Source organism: Oncorhynchus masou, unplaced genomic scaffold, assembly GCF_036934945.1.
Source record: "Oncorhynchus masou masou isolate Uvic2021 unplaced genomic scaffold, UVic_Omas_1.1 unplaced_scaffold_543, whole genome shotgun sequence".
NCBI lineage: Eukaryota > Metazoa > Chordata > Actinopteri > Salmoniformes > Salmonidae > Oncorhynchus > Oncorhynchus masou.
Window position 1 is genome coordinate 450116 of NW_027011844.1, and position 19284 is coordinate 469399.

A 19284-nucleotide genomic window follows, 5' to 3' on the forward strand; every position below is an offset into this window, starting at 1 on the left:
GAGAATAGAGGAGAGAATAGAGGAGAGGAGAGGAGAGGAGAGGAGGATAGGTGAAGAGAGGAGAGGAGAGGAGAGGAGAGGAGTGGAGTGGAGTGGAGTGGAGTGGAGAGGAGAGGAGAGGAGAGGAGAGGAGAGGAGAGGAGAGGAGAGGGAGAGAGGATACCAACTGTATAATGATTTATGACAGTGTTTGGACTGAGAGGCCCATACACGCTAACACACACACACGCTAACTCATACACTCTAACACACACACATGCTAACTCATACACTGTAACACACACACACACACACACACACACACACACACACACACACACACACACACCCCTAAAGCACTATTACTCACACTAACAACAGACCCTTATCCCAGAAAGAGGGGTGATCACTCAACCTGTGTGTGTGTGTGTGTGTGTGTGTGTGTGTGTGTGTGTGTGTGTGTGTGTGTGTGTGTAGGTTGTGTGTGTCAGGCTGCTGTAATCGACATCCACGACACCCCAGGGGAACGGTGGGTTACCGTAATCGACACACGACCCGGGGGAACGGTGGGTTACCGTAATCAACATCCACGACGCCCCGGGGGAACAGTGGGTTACCGTAATCAACATCCACGACGCCCCAGGGGAACGGTGGGTTACCGTAATCGACATCCACGACGCCCCAGGGGAACAGTAGGTTACCGTAATCAACATCCACGACGCCCCGGGGGAACAGTGGGTTACCGTAATCAACATCCACGACGCCCCGGGGGAACAGTGGGTTACCGTAATCAACATCCACGACGCCCCGGGGGAACGGTGGGTTACCGTAATCAACATCCACGACGCCCCGGGGGAACGGTGGGTTACCGTAATCAACATCCACGACGCCCCAGGGGAACAGTGGGTTACCGTAATCGACACGACGCCCCGGGGGCACGGTGGGTTACCGTAATCAACATCCACGACGCCCCGGGGGAACAGTGGGTTACCGTAATCAACATCCACGACGCCCCAGGGGAACAGTGGATTAACATCCGTTGCTTAAGGGGATGGAGAAGGATTTATAGGCTGTAAAAACAAGGACAGTGTAGTGTGTGTGTACTCACTAGGGACTCTGTTGATTGCCCGGAGCGGCCGCAGAACGCGTACGGTCCTGATAGCTGACAGACTGGCGTTGTGTCCGTCCAGAGAATACTCCATCATCCTACAGGACAGAGAGAGAGAGAGGTCGCACACGTTAAAATAGATGTTCACCTTGTACCGCCCGACCGAGGTTCACACAGAGGTCACACAGGGGTGAAAGTTAGCCGGGTACGGTCTGGGAACCAGAAATAGTGGCGGTAAGGCGAACCGGTAAAAGATTAGATGATCACAAAAATAGCAGTCTGGACACTGACTGTAGTCCTCATGTAGTCTAGTATAATATTAACTGGAGTCTGGACACTGACTGTAGTCTATTATAATATTAACTGAAGTCTGGACACTGACTGTAGTCTAGTATAATATTAACTGAAGTCTGGACACTGACTGTAGTCTATTATAATATTAACTGAAGTCTGGACACTGACTGTAGGACTCATGTAGTCTATTATAATATTAACTGAAGTCTGGACACTGACTGTAGTCTATTATAATATTAACTGAAGTCTGGTCACTGACTGTAGGACTCATGTAGTCTATTATAATATTAACTGAAGTCTGGACACTGACTGTAGTCTATTATAATAGTAACTGAAGTCTGGACACTGACTGTAGTCTACTATAATATTAACTGAAGTCTGGACACTGACTGTAGTCTATTATAATATTAACTGAAGTCTGGACACTGACTGTAGTCTATTATAATATTAACTGAAGTCTGGACACTGACTGTAGTCTATTATAATATTAACTGAAGTCTGGACACTGACTGTAGTCTATTATAATATTAGCTGAAGTCTGGACACTGACTGTAGTCTATTATAATATTAACTGAAGTCTGGACACTGACTGTAGTCTATTATAATATTAACTGAAGTCTGGACACTGACTGTAGCCTATTATAATATTAACTGAAGTCTGGACACTGACTGTAGCCTATTATAATATTAACTGAAGTCTGGACACTGACTGTAGTTTATTATAATATTAACTGAAGTCTGGACACTGACTGTAGCCTATTACATAATATTAACTGAAGTCTGGACACTGACTGTAGGTCTCATGTAGTCTATTATAATATTAACTGAAGTCTGGACACTGACTGTAGTCTATTATAATAGTAGCTGAAGTCTGGACACTGACTGTAGTCTATAATAATATTAACTGAAGTCTGGACACTGACTGTAGTCTATTATAATATTAGCTGAAGTCTGGACACTGATTGTAGTCTATTATAATAGTAACTGAAGTCTGGACACTGACTGTAGTCTATTATAATAGTAACTGAAGTCTGGACACTGACTGTAGGTCTCATGTAGTCTATTATAATATTAACTGAAGTCTGGACACTGACTGTAGTCTATTATAATATTAACTGAAGTCTGGACACTGACTGTAGTCCTCATGTAGTCTATTATAATATTAACTGAAGTCTGGACACTGACTGTAGTCTATTATAATATCAACTGAAGTCTGGACACTGACTGTAGGACTCATGTAGTCTATTATAATATTAACTGAAGTCTGGACACTGACTGTAGTCTATTATAATATTAACTGAAGTCTGGACACTGACTGTAGTCTATTATAATATTAACTGAAGTCTGGACACTGACTGTAGTCTACTATAATATTAACTGAAGTCTGGACACTGACTGTAGTCTATTATAATATTAACTGAAGTCTGGACACTGACTGTAGTCTATTATAATATTAACTGAAGTCTGGACACTGACTGTAGGACTCATGTAGTCTATTATAATATTAACTGAAGTCTGGACACTGACTGTAGTCTATTATAATAGTAACTGAAGTCTGGACACTGACTGTAGGTCTCATGTAGTCTATTATAATATTAACTGAAGTCTGGACACTGACTGTAGTCTATTATAATATTAACTGAAGTCTGGACACTGACTGTAGGACTCATGTAGTCTATTATAATATTAACTGAAGTCTGGACACTGACTGTAGTCTATTATAATATTAACTGAAGTCTGGACACTGACTGTAGTCTATTATAATATTAACTGAAGTCTGGACACTGACTGTAGTCTATTATAATATTAACTGAAGTCTGGACACTGACTGTAGTCTATTATAATATTAACTGAAGTCTGGACACTGACTGTAGTCTATTATAATATTAGCTGACGTCTGGACACTGACTGTAGGACTCATGTAGTCTATTATAATATTAACTGAAGTCTGGACACTGACTGTAGTCTATTATAATATTAACTGAAGTCTGGACACTGACTGTAGGCCTCACGTAGTCTATTATCTGTGCTATAGTATCATATAGTATCTGTGCTTTAGAATCAAGTAGCCTAATGACATGTAGCCTGCCGCCAGTATCTGTGCTTTAGAATCAAGTAGGTTAACGACATGTAGCCTGCTGCCAGTATCAAATCAAATCAAATCAAATTTTATTTGTCACATACGCATGGTTAGCAGATGGTAATGCGAGTGTAGTGAAATGCTTGTGCTTCTAGTTCCGACAATGCAGTAATAACCAACAAGTAATCTAACTAACAATTCCTAAACTACTGTCTTATACACAGTGTAAGGGGATAAAGAATATGTACAAAAGGATATATGAATGAGTGATGGTACAGAGCAGCATAGGCAAGATACAGTAGATGGTATCGAGTACAGTATATACATATAAGATGAGTATGTAAACAAAGTGGCATAGTTAAAGTGGCTAGTGATAAATGTATTACATAAGGATGCAGTCGATGATATAGAGTACAGTATATACGTATGTATATGAGATGAATAATGTAGGGTAAGTAACATTATATAAGGTAGCATTGTTTAAAGTGGCTAGTGATATATTTACATCATTTCCCATCAATTCCCATTATTAAAGTGGCTGGAGTTGAGTCAGTGTCAGTGTGTTGGCAGCAGCCACTCAATGCTAGTGGTTGCTGTTTAACAGTCTGATGGCCTTGAGATAGAAGCTGTTTTTCAGTCTCTCGGTCCCAGCTTTGATGCACCTGTACTGACCTCGCCTTCTGGATGATAGCGGGGTGAACAGGCAGTGGCTCGGGTGGTTGATGTCCTTGATGATCTTTATGGCCTTCCTGTAACATCGGGTGGTGTAGGTGTCCTGGAGGGCAGGTAGTTTGACCCCGGTGATGCGTTGTGCAGACCTCACTACCCTCTGGAGAGCCTTACGGTTGAGGGTGGAGCAGTTGCCGTACCAGGCGGTGATACAACCCGCCAGGATGCTCTCGATTGTGCATCTGTAGAAGTTTGTGAGTGCTTTTGGTGACAAGCTGAATTTCTTCAGCCTCCTGAGGTTGAAGAGGCGCTGCTGCGCCTTCTTCACGATGCTGTCTGTGTGAGTGGACCAATTCAGTTTGTCTGTGATGTGTATGCCGAGGAACTTAAAACTTGCTACCCTCTCCACTACTGTTCCATCGATGTGGATAGGGGGGTGTTCCCTCTGCTGTTTCCTGAAGTCCACAATCATCTCCTTAGTTTTGTTGACGTTGAGTGTGAGGTTATTTTCCTGACACCACACTCCGAGGGCCCTCACCTCCTCCCTGTAGGCCGTCTCGTCGTTGTTGGTAATCAAGCCTACTACTGTTGTGTCGTCCGCAAACTTGATGATTGAGTTGGAGGCGTGCATGGCCATGCAGTCGTGGGTGAACAGGGAGTACAGGAGAGGGCTCAGAACGCACCCTTGTGGGGCTCCAGTGTTGAGGATCAGCGGGGAGGAGATGTTGTTGCCTACCCTCACCACCTGGGGGCGGCCCGTCAGGAAGTCCAGTACCCAGTTGCACAGGGCGGGGTCGAGACCCAGTGTCTCGAGCTTGATGACGAGCTTGGAGGGTACTATGGTGTTGAATGCCGAGCTGTAGTCGATGAACAGCATTCTCACATAGGTATTCCTCTTGTCCAGATGGGTTAGGGCAGTGTGCAGTGTGGTTGAGATTGCATCGTCTGTGGACCTATTTGGGCGGTAAGCAAATTGGAGTGGGTCTAGGGTGTCAGGTAGGGTGGAGGTGATATGGTCCTTGACTAGTCTCTCAAAGCACTTCATGATGACGGAAGTAAGTGCTACGGGGCGGTAGTCGTTTAGCTCAGTTACCTTAGCTTTCTTGGGAACAGGAACAATGGTGGCCCTCTTGAAGCATGTGGGAACAGCAGACTGGTATAGGGATTGATTGAATATGTCCGTAAACACACCAGCCAGCTGGTCTGCGCATGCTCTGAGGGCGCGGCTGGGGATGCCGTCTGGGCCTGCAGCCTTGCTATGGTTAACACGTTTAAATGTTTTACTCACCTCGGCTGCAGTGAAGGAGAGACCGCATGTTTCCGTTGCAGGCCGTGTCAGTGGCACTGTATTGACCTCAAAGCGGGCAAAAAAGTTATTTAGTCTGCCTGGGAGCAAGACATCCTGGTCCGTGACTGGGCTGGATTTCTTCCTGTAGTCCGTGATTGACTGTAGACCCTGCCACATGCCTCTTGTGTCTGAGCCGTTGAATTGAGATTCTACTTTGTCTCTGTACTGACGCTTAGCTTGTTTGATAGCCTTGCGGAGGGAATAGCTGCACTGTTTGTATTCGGTCATGTTGCCAGACACCTTGCCCTGATTAAAAGCAGTGGTTCGCGCTTTCAGTTTCACGCGAATGCTGCCATCAATCCACGGTTTCTGGTTAGGGAATGTTTTAATCGTTGCTATGGGAACGACATCTTCAACGCAAGTTCTAATGAACTCGCACACCGAATCAGCGTATTCGTCAATGTTGTTATCTGACGCAATACGAAACATGTCCCAGTCCACGTGATGGAAGCAGTCTTGGAGTGTGGAGTCAGCTTGGTCGGACCAGCGTTGGACAGACCTCAGTGTGGGAGCTTCTTGTTTCAGTTTCTGTCTGTAGGCAGGGATCAGCAAAATGGAGTCGTGGTCAGCTCTTCCGAAAGGGGGGCGGGGCAGGGCCTTATATGCGTCACGGAAGTTAGAGTAACAGTGATCCAAGGTTTTTCCACCCCTGGTTGCGCAATCGATATGCTGATAAAATTTAGGGAGTCTTGTTTTCAGATTAGCCTTGTTAAAATCCCCAGCAACAATGAATGCAGCCTCCGGATAAATGGTTTCCAGTTTGCAAAGAGTTAAATAAAGTTCGTTCAGAGCCATCGATGTGTCTGCTTGGGGGGGGATATATACGGCTGTGATTATAATCAAAGAGAATTCTCTTGGTAGATAATGCTGTCGACATTTGATTGTGAGGAATTCTAAATCAGGTGAACAGAAGGATTTGAGTTCCTGTATGTTTCTTTCATCGCACCATGCCTCGTTAGCCATAAGGCATACGCCCCCACCCCTCTTCTTACCAGAAAGGTGGTTGTTTCTGTCGGCGCGATGCGCGGAGAAACCCGTTGGCTGCACCGCTTCGGATAGCGTCTCTCCAGTGAGCAATGTTTCCGTGAAGCACAGAACGTTACAGTCTCTGATGTCCCTCTGGAATGCTACCCTTGCTCGGATTTCATCAACCTTGTTGTCAAGAGACTGGACATTGGCAAGAAGAATGCTAGGGAGTGGTGCACGGTGTGCCCGTCTCCGGAGTCTGACCAGAAGACCGCCTCGTTTCCCTCTTTTTCGTTTTTTTGGGTCGCTGCATGCGATCCATTCCGTTGTCCTGTTTGTAAGGCAGAACACAGGATCCGAGTCGCGAAAAACATATTCTTGGTCGTACTGATGGTGAGTTGACGCTGATCTTATATTCAGTAGTTCTTCTCGACTGAATCAAGTAGCCTAATGACATGTAGCCTGCTGCCAGTATCTGTGCCTTAGAATCAAGTAGCCTAATGACATGTAGCCTGCTGCCAGTATCTGTGCTTTAGAATCAAGTAGCCTAATGACATGTAGCCTGCTGCCAGTATCTGTGCTTTAGAATCAAGTAGCCTAATGACATGTAGCCTGCTGCCAGTATCTGTGCTTTAGAATCAAGTAGCCTAATGACATGTAGCCTGCTGCCAGTATCTTTGCTTTAGAATCAAGTAGCCTAATGACATGTAGCCTGCTGCCAGTATCTGTGCTTTAGAATCAAGTAGCCTAATGACATGTAGCCTGTCGCCAGTATCTGTGCTTTAGAATCAAGTAGCCTAATGACATGTAGCCTGTCGCCAGTATCTGTGCTTTAGAATCAAGTAGCCTAATGACATGTGGCCTGTCGCCAGTATCTGTGCTTTAGAGATGGAGATGGTGCTTTAGAGATGGAACTATCTTCATTGACTCTAGTTACGGCCTGTACGCACTTCCTTAAAAAACAGGGCTCTGAATAAAAATGCATAAACAACTGAAACAAGGTCTATTTCTGCACCAGCCAATCACTCACCTGCCGGGATGACAGACAGCACCTGACCTCACTGCCTCTCACAGGAAGTCAACAACTGAAACAAGGTCTATTTCTGCACCAGCCAATCACTCACCTGCCGGGATGACAGACAGCACCTGACCTCACTACTGTCATGACATTGGCCTGGGGGGTAGGTTTATGACAGTCATAAATACCTCTCCGCTCCTTTTTTCCTCTCTCCACCCTACTGGTGTGACATTTGAAAAAAATCCCTTGGTTAACATAGAGATTCTGGGAACATCAGAAGGTGGGGGGAAATGAACTATATTCTGGTAATCCGACCAATGGAACATATGGTACTTAATGAATATGATGATGTCAGTTCGGTTGTCATCTGAGACATTCTCATCGATGATCGGATGACCTAAACTCTATAGAGGAAAGTCTGCACATTGTAGTTATCGGATTCACATGGAATTGTTGTTCAATTTAAATGGTTGAATGTGTAATTATTGATGAAAAGATTCAATTTAATTTTAGTTTCCAAATGAGAGATGTGGGTTTTCATAAGGTTAGGGCTCTGCTCAGTCAGTGGCCCCTGTGAAGAGACATGGGTTATAAAACTATGAAAACACACCCTTCTCCCTCCACTATATAAAGGTTAGGGCTCTGCTCAATCAGTGGCCCCTGTGAAGAGACATGGTTATAAAACTATGAAAACACACCCTTCTCCCTCCACTATATAAAGGTTAGGGCTCTGCTCAATCAGTGGCCCCTGTGAAGAGACATGGTTATAAAACTATGAAAACACACCCTTCTCCCTCCACTATATAAAGCCTTGACAACAATATAACCTCCTGTTCCGGGTACATTAGGATGACGATCCGATGTCAGAATGGTTCAGATAATAACTACAGAACGAAGCCAACCTCAGCGTGAGCTTTGGTTGCGAATGGTATGAAGTTTGAACTCTTATTTACAACAGAAGTGATACCCCCTAGACGTTGAGTTAGCAACAGCAGCTGCAAACGTGGGCTAGGAAAGAGCAGACAGAGTATCCCGTCTACCACACAACGACGTTACTACAATGTATCCAATTTACGACTCTGTTGGTCAACACGGCCTTCCATCTACCACCAACATACCGAAGCGCAGCTCAGAGTAAATGTTTACTGCATGTTCCTTTTCTAAATGGCTGGAAATTTAGAATGCATAAGATCCTGTATTTACGATAGAGACATTGCTTCTCCATTTCTTCCTCAGTCTTTCTGCTCTTTCACCCAGCCCCCTTTTTTTTGTATAACCAGTTGTCATATCTGTTCCGCCCGAACATCAACCCTGCAGACCCTAAAGAACTGAACATCAACCCTCTCAGACCCTAAAGAACTGAACATCAACCCTGTCAGACCCTAAAGAACTGAACATCAACCCTGTCACACCCTAAAGAACTGAACATCAACCCTGTCACACCCTAAAGAACTGAACATCAACCCTGTCAGACCCTAAAGAACTGAACATCAAGCCTGTCAGACCCTAAAGAACTGAACATCAACCCTGTCACACCCTAAAGAACTGAACATCAACCCCGTCAGACCCTAAAGAACTGAACATCAAGCCTGTCAGACCCTAAAGAACTGAACATCAACCCTGTCAGACCCTAAAGAACTGAACATCAACCCTGTCAGACCCTAAAGAACTGAACATCAAGCCTGTCAGACCCTAAAGAACTGAACATCAACCCTGTCACACCCTAAAGAACGGAACATCAACCCTGTCAGACCCTAAAGAACTGAACATCAACCCTGTCCGACCCTAAAGAACTGAACATAAACCCTGTCACACCCTAAAGAACTGAACATCAACCCTGTCAGACCCTAAAGAACGGAACATCAACCCTGTCCGACCCTAAAGAACGGAACATCAACCCTGTCAGACCCTAAAGAACTGAACATCAACCCTGTCAGACCCTAAAGAACTGAACATCAACCCTGTCAGACCCTAAAGAACTGAACATCAACCCCGTCAGACCCTAAAGAACTGAACATCAACCCTGCAGACCCTAAAGAACTGAACATCAACCCTGTCACACCCTAAAGAACTGAACATCAACCCTGTCAGACCCTAAAGAACTGAACATCAACCCTGCAGACCCTAAAGAACTGAACATCAACCCTGTCACACCCTAAAGAACTGAACATCAACCCCGTCAGACCCTAAAGAACTGAACATCAAGCCTGTCAGACCCTAAAGAACTGAACATCAACCCTGTCACACCCTAAAGAACGGAACATCAACCCTGTCAGACCCTAAAGAACTGAACATCAACCCTGTCACACCCTAAAGAACTGAACATCAACCCTGTCAGACCCTAAAGAACGGAACATCAACCCTGTCAGACCCTAAAGAACGGAACATCAACCCTGTCCGACCCTAAAGAACTGAACATCAACCCTGTCACACCCTAAAGAACTTAACATCAACCCTGTCACACCCTAAAGAACTGAACATCAACCCTGTCACACCCTAAAGAACTGAACATCAACCCTGTCAGACCCTAAAGAACTGAACATCAACCCTGTCAGACCCTAAGGAACTGAACATCAACTCTGTCACACCCTAAAGAACTGAACATCAACCCTCTCAGACCCTAAAGAACGGAACATCAACCCTGTCACACCCTAAAGAACTGAACATCAACCCTGTCACACCCTAAAGAACGGAACATCAACCCTGTCACACCCTAAAGAACGGAACATCAACCCTGTCCGACCCTAAAGAACGGAACATCAACCCTGTCACACCCTAAAGAACGGAACATCAACCCTGTCAGACCCTAAAGAACGGTACATCAACCCTGTCAGACCCTAAAGAACTGAACATCAAAACTGTCAGACCCTAAAGAACTGAACATCAACCCTGTCAGACCCTAAAGAACTGAACATCAACCCTGTCCGACCCTAAAGAACTGAACATCAACCCTGTCAGACCCTAAAGAACGGAACATCAACCCTGTCAGACCCTAAAGAACTGAACATCAACCCTGTCAGACCCTAAAGAACGGAACATCAACCCTGTCACACCCTAAAGAACGGAACATCAACCCTGTCAGACCCTAAAGAACTGAACATCAACCCTGTCCGACCCTAAAACAATGAACATCAACCCTGTCAGACCCTAAAGAACTGAACATCAACCCTGTCACACCCTAAAGAACTGAACATCAACCCTGTCCAACCCTAAAGAACTGAACATCAACCCTGTCAGACCCTAAAGACCCTAAAGAACTGAACATCAACCCTGTCACACCCTAAAGAACGGAACATCAACCCTGTCACACCCTAAAGAACGGAACATCAACCCTGTCAGACCCTAAAGAACGGAACATCAACCCTGTCCGACCCTAAAGAACTGAACATCAAGCCTGTCCGACCCTAAAGAACTGAACATCAACCCTGTCAGACCCTAAAACAATGAACATCAACCCTGTCCGACCCTAAAGAACTGAACATCAACCCTGTCCGACCCTAAAGAACTGAACATCAAGCCTGTCCAACCCTAAAGAACTGAACATCAACCCTGTCCGACCCTAAAGAACTGAACATCAACCCTGTCACACCCTAAAGAACTGAACATCAACCCTGTCAGACCTTAAAGAACGGAACATCAACCCTGTCACACCCTAAAGAACTGAACATCAACCCTGTCAGACCCTAAAGAACTGAACATCAACCCTGTCAGACCCTAAAGAACTGAACATCAACCCTGCAGACCCTAAAGAACTGAACATCAACCCTGTCACACCCTAAAGAACTGAACATCAACCCTGCAGACCCTAAAGAACTGAACATCAACCCTGTCACACCCTAAAGAACTGAACATCAACCCTGTCAGACCCTAAAGAACTGAACATCAACCCTGCAGACCCTAAAGAACTGAACATCAACCCTGTCACACCCTAAAGAACTGAACATCAACCCTGTCCAACCCTAAAGAACTGAACATCAACCCTGTCACACCCTAAAGAACTGAACATCAACCCTGTCCGACCCTAAAGAACTGAACATCAACCCTGTCCGACCCTAAAGAACTGAACATCAACCCTGTCACACCCTAAAGAACTGAACATCAACCCTGTCACACCCTAAAGAACTGAACATCAACCCTGTCAGACCTTAAAGAACGGAACATCAACCCTGTCACACCCTAAAGAACTGAACATCAACCCTGTCAGACCCTAAAGAACTGAACATCAACCCTGTCAGACCCTAAAGAACTGAACATCAACCCTGTCAGACCATAAAGAACGGAACATCAACCCTGTCACACCCTAAAGAACTTAACATCAACCCTGTCAGACCCTAAAGAACTGAACATCAACCCTGTCAGACCCTAAAGAACTGAACATCAACCCTGTCCGACCCTAAAGAACTGAACATCAACCCTGTCCGACCCTAAAGAACTGAACATCAACCCCGTCACACCCTAAAGAACGGAACATCAACCCTGTCAGACCCTAAAGAACTGAACATCAACCCTGCCACACCCTAAAGAACTGAACATCAACCCTGTCAGACCGTAAAGAACTGAACCTCTGTATTTGTCATAGTGCAGATAACCTACCCCCTGGCTTTGTTTGTGTGTGTGTGTGTGTGTGTGTGTGAGTGTGTGTGTGTGTGTGTGTGTGTGTGTGTGTGTGTGTGTGTGTTTTGTTTGTGTGTGTGTGTGTGTGTGTGTGTGTGTGTGTGCCTCACAGTGAGTAAAGGGGTAATGCTGAGTGTCTGAGGTGACCGCTGCTGTCTGCTTAGTTAATGTCTCTTACACACACACACACACACACACACACACACACACACACACACACACACACACACACACACACACACACACACACACACTTTTCTCCTTGCCTGAAACAGTGACATTGAGCGTGTGTTTCTCCCAGCAGGCTACACACTCCATCACCTCACGCGCTGCTTCACATCCGACCGTGATTGGTAGTCTTATCGGGCCGGCGCACAATTGGCCCGGCGTCGTCCGGGTTCGACCCAGGGTAGGCCCGTCATTGTTAATAAGAATTTGTCATGAACTGACTCGCCTCGTTAAATAAAGGTTACATTTTTATTAGAAAGGAAAACACTTTAGCAAGAGACTTAAATATCGTCCCCGTGTGTCTCTTGAATCAAAAACAGAATCTAGAGAAGGTTCTATATGTTCTATTATGATGTTCTCTTGTCCCTAACCGCCTGACTAACCCCTGAGCATTGTGGGAATAGAACACTTACCCTGCCATTACGATGAAGAAGTCCAGTCGGTTCCAAGTGTCGCCAAGGTAACACTTAGAACCGAAGATCCCAAGAGCCACCATCTTAATGACCATCTCCACCGCGAAAAACGCAAAGATACAGTCGTCAAACACCTAGAACAGACAAAGATACAGTCATCAAACACCTAGAACAGTAGAACAGACAAAGATACAGTCATCAAACACCTAGAACAGTAGAACAGACAAAGATACAGTCAACAAACACCTAGAACAGTAGAACAGACAAAGATACAGTCAACAAACACCTAGAACAGTAGAACAGACAAAGATACAGTCAACAAACACCTAGAACACTAGAACAGACAAAGATACAGTCATCAAACACCTAGAACAGTAGAACAGACAAAGATACAGTCAACAAACACCTAGAACAGTAGAACAGACAAAGATAAAGTCATCAAACACCTAGAACAGTAGAACAGACAAAGATAGTCGTCAAACACCTAGAACAGACAAAGATACAGTCATCAAACACCTAGAACAGTAGAACAGACAAAGATACAGTCATCAAACACCTAGAACAGTAGAACAGACAAAGATACAGTCAACAAACACCTAGAACAGACAAAGATACAGTTATCAAACACCTAGAACAGTAGAACAGACAAAGATACAGTCAACAAACACCTAGAACAAGGTACAGTCACCAAGACAAAACTTTATACTGAGGGGTGAGGTGTTGATGGGTGAGAGGTGAGAAGTTATTTTTTATTTAACCTTTATTTTACTAGGCAAGTCAGTTAAGAACAAATTTGTATTTTCAATGACGGCCTGGGAACAGTGGGTTAACTGCCTGTTCAGGGGCAGAATGACAGATTTGTACCTTGTCAGCTCGGGGGTTTGAACTTGCAACTTTCCGGTTACTAGTCCAACGCTCTAACCACTAGGCCACTAACCACCCTGCCGCCCCAGGTGAGGGGTGAGGTATTGATGGTGAGGGAAGAGAGGTTTTTGGTGAGGGGTTATAGGTTATAGGTGAGAGGTTATAGGTGAGGGGTGAGAGGTTATAGTTTAGGGGTGAGGGGTGAGAGGTTATAGGTGAGAGGTGAGGGATGACAGGTTATAGGTGAGAGGTTATAAGTGAGGGGTGAGAGGTTAAAGGTGAGAGGTTATAGGTGAGAGGTGAGGGGTGAGGGGTGATAGGTGAGAGGTTATAGGTGAGGGATGACAGGTTATAGTTGAGAGGTGAGAGGTTATAGGTGAGGGGTGAGAGGTTATAGGTGAGGGGTGAGAGGTTATAGGTGAGGGGTGAGAGGTTATAGTTGAGGGGTGCGAGGTTTAAAGTAGTACCTACCTGTAGTATGAGGCACCACTCTGCCTGACAGGTGATGTCTTCACAGGGTTGGTACATCCCCAGAGTCACACAGTTCAGGAGAATCACTATCATGGAGACATGTTCAAACCACGTAGAGACCTGGGTTAAGGACTACACACTGAGACATGGCCTACTGAATACAGTTAATATCACACAGTACAGGATCCCCAGCATTAACCACGTAGAGACCTGGGTTAAGGACTACACACTGGCCTACTGAATACAGACATCACACAGTACAGGATCCCCGGCATTAACCACGTAGAGACCTGGGTTAAGGACTACACACTGAGACATGGCCTACTGAATACAGATATCACACAGTACAGGATCCCCAGCATTAACCACGTAGAGACCTGGGTTAAGGACTACACACTGAGACATGGCCTACTGAATACAGACATCACACAGTACAGGATCCCCAGCATTAACCACGTAGAGACCTGGGTTAAGGACTACACACTGGCCTACTGAATACAGACATCACACAGTACAGGATCCCCAGCATTAACCACGTAGAGACCTGGGTTAAGGACTACACACTGAGACATGGCCTACTGAATACAGACATCACACAGTACAGGATCCCCAGCATTAACCACGTAGAGACCTGGGTTAAGGACTACACACTGAGACATGGCCTACTGAATACAGACATCACACAGTACAGGATCCCCAGCATTAACCACGTAGAGACCTGGGTTAAGGACGAGGTGTGACACACTGAGACATGGCCTACTGAATACAGACATCACACAGTACAGGATCCCCAGCATTAACCACGTAGAGACCTGGGTTAAGGACTACACACTGAGACATGGCCTACTGAATACAGACATCACACAGTACAGGATCCCCAGCATTAACCACGTAGAGACCTGGGTTAAGGACTACACACTGAGACATGGCCTACTGAATACAGACATCACACAGTACAGGATCCCCAGCAATAACCACGTAGAGACCTGGGTTAAGGACTACACACTGAGACATGGCCTACTGAATACAGACATCACACAGTACAGGATCCCCAGCATTAACCACGTAGAGACCTGGGTTAAGGACTACACACTGAGACATGGCCTACTGAATACAGACATCACACAGTACAGGATCCCCAGCATTAACCACGTAGAGACCTGGGTTAAGGACTACACACTGAGACATGGCCTACTGAATACAGACATCACACAGTACAGGATCCCCAGCATTAACCACGTAGAGACCTGGGTTAAGGACTACACACTGAGACATGGCCTACTGAATACAGACATCACACAGTACAGGATCCCCGGCATTAAGCATGTAGAGACCTGGGTTAAGGACTACACACTGAGACATGGCCTACTGAATACAGACATCACACAGTACAGGATCCCCAGCATTAACCACGTAGAGACCTGGGTTAAGGACTACACACTGAGACATGGCCTACTGAATACAGACATCACACAGTACAGGATCCCCAGCATTAACCACGTAGAGACCTGGGTTAAGGACTTCACACTGGCCTACTGAATACAGACATCACACAGTACAGGATCCCCAGCATTAACCACGTAGAGACCTGGGTTAAGGACTACACACTGAGACATGGCCTACTGTATACAGACATCACACAGTACAGGATCCCCAACATTAACCACGTAGAGACCTGGGTTAAGGACTACACACTGAGACATGGCCTACTGAATACAGACATCACACAGTACAGGATCCCCAGCATTAACCACGTAGAGACCTGGGTTAAGGACTACACACTGGCCTACTGAATACAGACATCACACAGTACAGGATCCCCAGCATTAACCACGTAGAGACCTGGGTTAAGGACTACACACTGAGACATGGCCTACTGAATACAGACATCACACAGTACAGGATCCCCAGCATTAACCACGTAGAGACCTGGGTTAAGGACTACACACTGAGACATGGCCTACTGAATACAGACATCACACAGTACAGGATCCCCAGCATTAAGCACGTAGAGACCTGGGTTAAGGACTACACACTGAGACATGGCCTACTGAATACAGACATCACACAGTAGAGGATCCCCAGCATTAACCACGTAGAGACCTGGGTTAAGGACTACACACTGGCCTACTGAATACAGACATCACACAGTACAGGATCCCCAGCATTAACCACGTAGAGACCTGGGTTAAGGACTACACACTGAGACATGGCCTACTGAATACAGACATCACACAGTACAGGATCCCCAGCATTAACCACGTAGAGACCTGGGTTAAGGACTACACACTGAGACATGGCCTACTGAATACAGACATCACACAGTACAGGATCCCCAGCATTAACCACGTAGAGACCTGGGTTAAGGACTACACACTGGCCTACTGAATACAGACATCACACAGTACAGGATCCCCAGCATTAACCACGTAAGGACTACACACTGACCTGATATCACACAGGGATCCCCAGCATTAACCACGGAGACCTGGGTTAAGGACTACACTGAGACATGGCCTACTGAATACAGACATCACACAGTACAGGATCCCCAGCATTAACCACGTAGAGACCTGGGTTAAGGACTACACACTGAGACATGGCCTACTGAATACAGACATCACACAGTACAGGATCCCCAGCATTAACCACGTAGAGACCTGGGTTAAGGACTACACACTGAGACATGGCCTACTGAATACAGACATCACACAGTACAGGATCCCCAGCATTAACCACGTAGAGACCTGGGTTAAGGACTACACACTGAGACATGGCCTACTGAATACAGACATCACACAGTACAGGATCCCCAGCATTAACCACGTAGAGACCTGGGTTAAGGACTACACACTGAGACATGGCCTACTGAATACAGACATCACACAGTACAGGATCCCCAGCATTAACCACGTAGAGACCTGGGTTAAGGACTACACACTGAGACATGGCCTACTGAATACAGATATCACACAGTACAGGATCCCCAGCATTAACCACGTAGAGACCTGGGTTAAGGACTACACTGAGACATGGCCTACTGAATACAGATATCACACAGTACAGGATCCCCAGCATTAACCACGTAGAGACCTGGGTTAAGGACTACACACTGAGACATGGCCTACTGAATACAGACATCACACAGTACAGGATCCCCAGCATTAACCACGTAGAGACCTGGGTTAAGGACTACACACTGAGACATGGCCTACTGAATACAGACATCACACAGTACAGGATCCCCAGCATTAACCACGTAGAGACCTGGGTTAAGGACTACACACTGAGACATGGCCTACTGAATACAGACATCACACAGTACAGGATCCCCAGCATTAACCACGTAGAGACCTGGGTTAAGGACTACACACTGAGACATGGCCTACTGAATACAGACATCACACAGTACAGGATCCCCAGCATTAACCACGTAGAGACCTGGGTTAAGGACTACACACTGAGACATGGCCTACTGAATACAGATATCACACAGTACAGGATCCACAGCATTAACCACGTAGAGACCTGGGTTAAGGACTACACACTGAGACATGGCCTACTGAATACAGACATCACACAGTACAGGATCCCCAGCATTAACCACGTAGAGACCTGGGTTAAGGACTACACACTGAGACATGGCCTACTGAATACAGACATCACACAGTACAGGATCCCCAGCATTAACCACGTAGAGACCTGGGTTAAGGACTACACACTGAGACATGGCCTACTGTATACAGACATCACACAGTACAGGATCCCCAACATTAACCACGTAGAGACCTGGGTTAAGGACTACACACTGGCCTACTGAATACAGACATCACACAGTACAGGATCCCCAGCATTAACCACGTAGAGACCTGGGTTAAGGACTACACACTGAGACATGGCCTACTGAATACAGACATCACACAGTACAGGATCCCCAGCATTAACCACGTAGAGACCTGGGTTAAGGACTACACACTGAGACATGGCCTACTGAATACAGATATCACACAGTACAGGATCCCCAGCATTAACCACGTAGAGACCTGGGTTAAGGACTACACACTGAGACATGGCCTACTGAATACAGACATCACACAGTACAGGATCCCCAGCATTAACCACGTAGAGACCTGGGTTAAGGACTACACACTGAGACATGGCCTACTGAATACAGACATCACACAGTACAGGATCCACAGCATTAACCACGTAGAGACCTGGGTTAAGGACTACACACTGAGACATGGCCTACTGAATACAGACATCACACAGTACAGGATCCCCAGCATTAACCACGTAGAGACCTGGGTTAAGGACTACACACTGAGACATGGCCTACTGAATACAGACATCACACAGTACAGGATCCCCAGCATTAACCACGTAGAGACCTGGGTTAAGGACTACACACTGAGACATGGCCTACTGAATACAGACATCACACAGTACAGGATCCCCGGCATTAACCACGTAGAGACCTGGGTTAAGGACTACACACTGAGACATGGCCTACTGAATACAGACATCACACAGTACAGGATCCCCAGCATTAACCACGTAGAGACCTGGGTTAAGGACTACACACTGAGACATGGCCTACTGAATACAGATATCACACAGTACAGGATCCCCAGCATTAACCACGTAGAGACCTGGGTTAAGGACTACACACTGAGACATGGCCTACTGAATACAGACATCACACAGTACAGGATCCCCAGCATTAACCACGTAGAGACCTGGGTTAAGGACTACACACTGAGACATGGCCTACTGAATACAGACATCACACAGTACAGGATCCCCAGCATTAACCACGTAGAGACCTGGGTTAAGGACTACACACTGAGACATGGCCTACTGAATACAGACATCACACAGTACAGGATCCCCAGCATTAACCACGTAGAGACCTGGGTTAAGGACTACACACTGAGACATGGCCTACTGAATACAGATATCACACAGTACAGGATCCCCAGCATTAACCACGTAGAGACCTGGGTTAAGGACTACACACTGAGACATGGCCTACTGAATACAGACATCACACAGTACAGGATCCCCAGCATTAACCACGTAGAGACCTGGGTTAAGGACTACACACTGAGACATGGCCTACTGAATACAGACATCACACAGTACAGGATCCCCGGCATTAACCACGTAGAGACCTGGGTTAAGGACTACACACTGAGACATGGCCTACTGAATACAGACATCACACAGTAG

General features: G+C 45.9%; 1 pseudogene; it reads right to left on the bottom strand.

Annotated features, from left to right (window-relative positions):
• Positions 1-14164, bottom strand: part of LOC135536004 (voltage-dependent T-type calcium channel subunit alpha-1H-like) — a 118685-nt pseudogene extending 104521 nt beyond the window's left edge.
• Between the last annotated feature and the right edge of the window lie 5120 nt (positions 14165-19284).